This window comes from Bombina bombina, chromosome 11 (assembly GCF_027579735.1).
Source record: "Bombina bombina isolate aBomBom1 chromosome 11, aBomBom1.pri, whole genome shotgun sequence".
Taxonomy (NCBI): domain Eukaryota; kingdom Metazoa; phylum Chordata; class Amphibia; order Anura; family Bombinatoridae; genus Bombina; species Bombina bombina.
Genome location: NC_069509.1, coordinates 38,422,125 through 38,428,674, shown reverse-complemented (window position 1 = coordinate 38,428,674; position 6,550 = coordinate 38,422,125).

Genomic DNA, 6,550 nt, shown 5'->3' with positions numbered 1-6,550 from the left:
GGAAGCCGTAAGAGCCGGGTAGTATTATACAGGGCTAATAACAATTCTGCTGGAGAATTTACAGATTTATTTCTAGATCACTTATATATTCATGATGTATTAGATACATAACCTTTAGTCAGATTACAAATTGTCTGATATATTGAATACTTTGAGCTTGGGATACTATTGCCAAATGTTTCGTCTAACGTGTTGTTGTTATTCTCTCCAGCAGAATTGTTATTAGCCCTGTATAATACTACCCGGCTCTTACGGCTTCCTTTGGCACTTACAGTGCAGATGGGCGTGTCCGTAGGACCCGGTGTCTGATGTCAGACCAACCTGTGGCCAGACATTTTGCGCAGGCTGGCCATGCGGTGTCCAACTTACGTTATGTCATCATTGATCTCGTTCCCAGGCCCAATAGAGGGGGAGACAGGGCCAAACTACTTCTACAAAAAGAATCCAGATGGATCTATACATTGAATACTATAACGCCGAATGGGCTAAATGTAAATTTAGATTGGCACTGTTTCCTATAAAAAACTGTTCACAAAAAATTGTTGATGATTAATTGATGGCTTATTTACAACAAATTGTTGATGATTAATGTATGGCTTATTTACAGATTTATTTCTAGATCACTTATATATTCATGATGTATTAGATACATAACTTTTAGTCAGATTACAAATTGTCTGATATATTGAATACTTTGAGCTTGGGATACTATTGCCAAATGTTTCGTCTAACGTGTTGTTGTTATTCTCTCCAGCAGAATTGTTATTAGCCCTGTATAATACTACCCGGCTCTTACGGCTTCCTTTGGCACTTACAGTGCAGATGGGCGTGTCCGTAGGACCCGGTGTCTGATGTCAGATTGTGAGTATTGTTGATTCCGGTTGCCATGACTACCCCCGGTTCTGCGCAGTGGCGCAGGGGGAACGCTGTGGACACTTCCGGCATAGAATCTTGGTGGAGGGTAAGGTAATATAAGTCTGCAATGTATGTATATATTTTATTGGTCTGAGGACGGGGCTTACTACCCCGAAACGTCACTGGTGGATTAAACACATCATTTGTTAGGACCCGGCGAGTGCGTCTCCTTTTCTTTTATATATATATATATATATATATATATATATATATATATATATATATTGAATAAGAATGAAAAGTACTCCAGGCGTCCATGTTGAGGTAAAATCCAAAACTTTCTTTTCAGCAGAATATGATCGGAGTTAAAAGACCCTGTGCAGCAGTGCCTCTGGTTAAAAACAATTCAGCAAAACACAGCCTGACATGTTTCGGCCAGCCTGGCCGTAATCATAGACATATCCCCCTTCTCAGAGGGTGTGCTTTTAAAGGGCAATACTCCGCCCCCTAAATAATTAATAAAAAACACTGTAATTGATTTTAATTAATAATTGCAATGCCTATCACTATCATTTTATATCTGGTGCAACACTAGTAAACCTGTTCAAAATATTAACAAATCAAATCAAAGATGAGCATTAATTAAACCACAATATGAAAAGGCATTTCATCATCTGTAATTAACCGGTTTGATCAACAAATAATCCATTAACTAAAAAGCAGGAGCGTAATTAATAAAAAGTGAGGGTATACTCTATAATCAAACATTAAGGTGCTGCTGACTATTAAGTAGACACCTCTCTGCTATTCATGACCAGCGAACTGTTTGACTGCAATGACCTTAAGGCTTCCCTTTCTTTGTAGTTAAGATTGGACCCAATATGGGTTCTATTCTCTGAGAGTACAGTAAGATCTTCCAATACACGTTTGTGGAACAATTCCAACTGTTTACCCCTTGATTGAATGGGATAAAAATTGGATTTAGTATTAGTGAGCTGTCCCTTGGCTAGCTTCTGAACTAGGTATTGCAACCACTATATCACACACAGCAAGGATATTGGGTGATGTTTTTATCAAATTATGAATAGTATTTTATTGTAATACTGTGAGCATACCCCCTTTATTATAAAAAGTACAAAAGTTTATTCTAGCATTAGACATTGTAATTAATATAAGATACATAGTATGAATAGCAGAGAGGTGTCTACTTAATAGTCAGCAGCACCTTAATGTTTGATTATAGAGTATACCCTCACTTGTTTATTAATTACGCTCCTGCTTTTTAGTTAATGGATTATTTGTTGATCAAACCGGTTAATTACAGATGATGAAATGTCTTTTCATATTGTGGTTTAATTAATGCTCATCTTTGATTTGATTTGTTAATATTTTGAACAGGTTTACTAGTGTTGTACCAGATATAAAATTATAGTGATAGGCATTGCAATTATTAATTAAAATCAATTACAGTGTTTTTTATTAATTGTTTAGGGGGCGGAGTATTTCCCTTTAAAAGCACACCCTCTGAGAAGGGGGATATGTCTATGATTACGGCCCGGCTGGCCGAAACATGTCAGGCTGTGTTTTGCTGAATTGTTTTTAACCAGAGGCTCTGCTGCACAGGGTCTTTTAACTCCGATCATATTCTGCTGAAAAGAAAGTTTTGGATTTTACCTCAACATGGACGCCTGGAGTACTTTTCATTCTTATTCAATATAATCCGGAGTTTGGGGAGCTCCATTTCTTTACCAGAGCGTCCGGTGACGTCACTTTCCCAGGACGGAGAGAGGGATCTGAATTGTGGTGCACCCGGAAGTCAGGTGATAGCGTCTGTCGGCATTTCCGCTGCTATGGAGTGGAGTGCTAGAGACACGTACAGGAAAAGGCTAAGCTGTCCGCTAAGAGGAAGGACCGGCGTTTGAACGAAAGGAACAGGACCACTATATCCAGGGTAGATGAATATTGCCCGGAAAGAGTGAGTAGATGGTCAAATCTGTTTATATTGTTCGTGCTTCCTGTATGCTGCTGCCTCCATGTTGCCTGCTATCTATCGCTTGAGAGCTATTTGCTTTGACTGTGCACCATATACAATCAGCTTGTTTGCTTTACTCCTCATCTGGCTATTTGAAGCCTTATAGGAGAACTAATTATAGCACTTGTGAACTGTTTTTTCTGCATATATATATATATTACGGTACCTACTAAATCATATATATATATATTACAGTACCTACTAAATCATATATATATATATTACAGTACCTACTAAATCATATATATATATATTACGGTACCTACTAAATCATATATATATATATTACAGTACCTACTAAATCATATATATATATATTACAGTACCTACTAAATCATATATATTACAGTACCTACTAAATCATATATATATATATTACAGTACCTACTAAATCATATATATATATATATATTACAGTACCTACTAAATCATATATATATATATTACAGTACCTACTAAATCATATATATATATATTACAGTACCTACTAAATCATATATATATATATATATTACAGTACCTACTAAATCATATATATATATATTACAGTACCTACTAAATCATATATATATATATATATATATTACGGTACCTACTAAATCATATATATATATTACGGTACCTAATAAATCATATATATATATTACGGTACCTAATAAATCACATATATATATTACGGTACCTACTAAATCATATATATATATATATATATATATATATATATATATATATATATATATATATATATATATTACAGTACCTACTAAACCTCTGCACTGTGCCATGTAAGACTCATTTATCAAGGTCATCATCTAGCAAAGCTTTATTTAAACATTAAAGAAAGAAAAAAAAAACATGGTAGCCAGGCACAGGTTTCTGAACTACTCTGTATAAGCCGTGTAAGTATTTATTTATCTTTCATGATTCAGATAGGGCAGATATTTTTGAACACCTTTCCAATGTACTTCTATTATCACATTTTCTTTATTCTCTTGGTATCCTTTATCAAAGGAGTGACAACGCACTAGTGTGAGCTAGCTGAACAAGAGGACTATATGTGTAGCCACCAATCAGCAGCTATCAATCAGTATTGCTTTGCTGCTCCTGAGCCTGCCTATATTTGCTTTTCAACAAAGGATACCAAGGGAAGGGAGCAAATTATATAATAGAATCAAAGTGGAAAGTTGTTTAAAACCACATGCTCTATTTAAATCATGTATGTGTCATTTTTACTTTATTATCCCTTTAAGCAAGTTTTTTTACACACTTTTATAATCCCAAACTTGCTAATGTTATACACTGTATGGCAGATCAGCAAGTGGGCAATACATGGAAGCACTCTGCATTTAAACACTCTCCTGTAGATAGATAGATAGATAGATAGAGATAGACAAACAGATAGATAGATATACAGATAGATAATAGATAGATTTACATATAGACATATATATGATATACAGACAGATTGATGGTAGATAGACAGATAGATAAATAGATAGACAAACAGATGATAGGTAGATAAATAGATGATAGAGAGAAAGAGATAGATACACATATAGATAGACAATATATAGATATACAGATAGATAGATAGATAGATAGATAGATAGATAGATAGATAGATATAAAAATAGATGGATATATGATAGCTAAACAGACAGACAGATGATAGAGAGATGATAGATAGATAGATAGATAGATAGATAGATAGATAGATGATAGATAGATGATAGAGAGATATATATACAGGTAGATATATAGATAGATAGATAGATGATAGATAAATTCATAGATATACAAATAGATAGATATATGATAGCTAGACAGATAGATGATGGACAGACAGATGATAGATAGATGATAGATAGATCAGACACAGTAAGACAAATAGATGTGGAACTTGAGGTAAAGTGAATATGTTTGTATTAGAAAAAAAAGACTATGCTTTATTTGCATACAGTGTTTAGTGTTATAGTATTGCTTTGCTGCCTGCCTAGATCTGCTTTTCAACAAAGGATAACAAGGGAAGGGAGAAAATTATATAATAGAATCAAAGTGGAAAGTTGTTTAAAACCACATGCTCTATTTAAATCATGTATGTGTCATTTTTACTTTATTATCCCTTTAAGCAAGTTTTTTTACACACTTTTATAATCCCAAACTTGCTAATGTTATACACTGTATGGCAGATCAGCAAGTGGGCAATACATGGGAGCATTCTGCATTTAAACTCTCCTGTAGATAGATAGATATACAGATAGATAGATAGAGATAGACAAACATATAGATAGAAAGATATACAGATAGATAGATAGATAGATAGATAGATATACATATAGATAGATATATGATAGACAGACAGATTGATGGTAGATAGACAGATAGATAAATAGATAGAGAGATAGACAAACAGATGATAGGTAGATAGATAGATGATAGAAAGAGATAGATACACATATAGATAGACAATAGAAGATATACAGATAGATAGAAGATAGATAAATAGATATAAAAATGGATGGATATATGATAGCTAGACAGACAGACAGATGATAGACTCAAAAATAGAAAGACAGACAGATAGATGATAGAGAGATGATAGATAGATAGATAGATAGATAGATAGATAGATAGATAGATATAGATAGATAGATAGATGATAGAGAGATATATATGCAGATAGATATATAGATAGATAGATGATAGATAAATTGATAGATATACAAATAGATAGATACAGGTGGCCCTCGGTTTACAATGGTTCAATTTGCACCATTTCAGAATAGCAACCTTTTTTTTCAGTCATGTGACTGCTATTGAAAAGCATTGAGAAGCAGTGCATTGATTAAAATAGGCAGTAGGTGGAGCTGTCCGCTTGTGTTGCAGCAAAGATATGCAAGCCAAGCAAGCTGAAATTAATCAGTTTAACCAGACCTGAGCTATCGAGCAGCTTGCAAAGGAACAAGATCTTCCTGTCTATAAATCAGTCCAGATTGGAATGCATAGAAAGAACTGTTTGCAGAAAAATGCAAGTAAAGTCTGTGTTGTGCGATTATTTTATTAGGTTTATAATGCTGTTTAGCAAATGTTTTTTGTTAATTTTACTTAGTTTAATTATATATTCTGTGCTGTGTGATTATTTTATTAGGTTTATAATGCTGTTTATCATTTAAAGTCTTCATTTCAAAGCTTTAAAAATAATGTATTAGGTGTTACTTATGCCAATTTTGAGAGGGGCCTGGAACCTAACTCCCTCACTTCCCATTGACTTACATTATTAACTGGGTTTCAATTTACAACGGTTTCGATTTACAAATATTCCTTCTGGAACCTAACCCCGGCGTAAACTGAGGGCTACCTGTATATGATAGCTAGACAGATAGATGATGGACAGACAGATGATAGATAGATGATAGATAGATCAGACATAGTAAGACAAATAGATGTGGAACTTGAGGTAAAGTGAATATGTTTGTATTAGAAAAAAAAAAACTATGCTTTATTTGCATACAGTGTTTAAAGGGACACTAAACCAAAAAAAATATTTTATAATTCAAGTAGAGAATAAAATTATAAACAACATTCCAATTTACTTCTATTATCTAATTTGCTTATTTTTTCATATATCCTTTGTTGAAGAAATAGCAATGCACATGGGTGAGC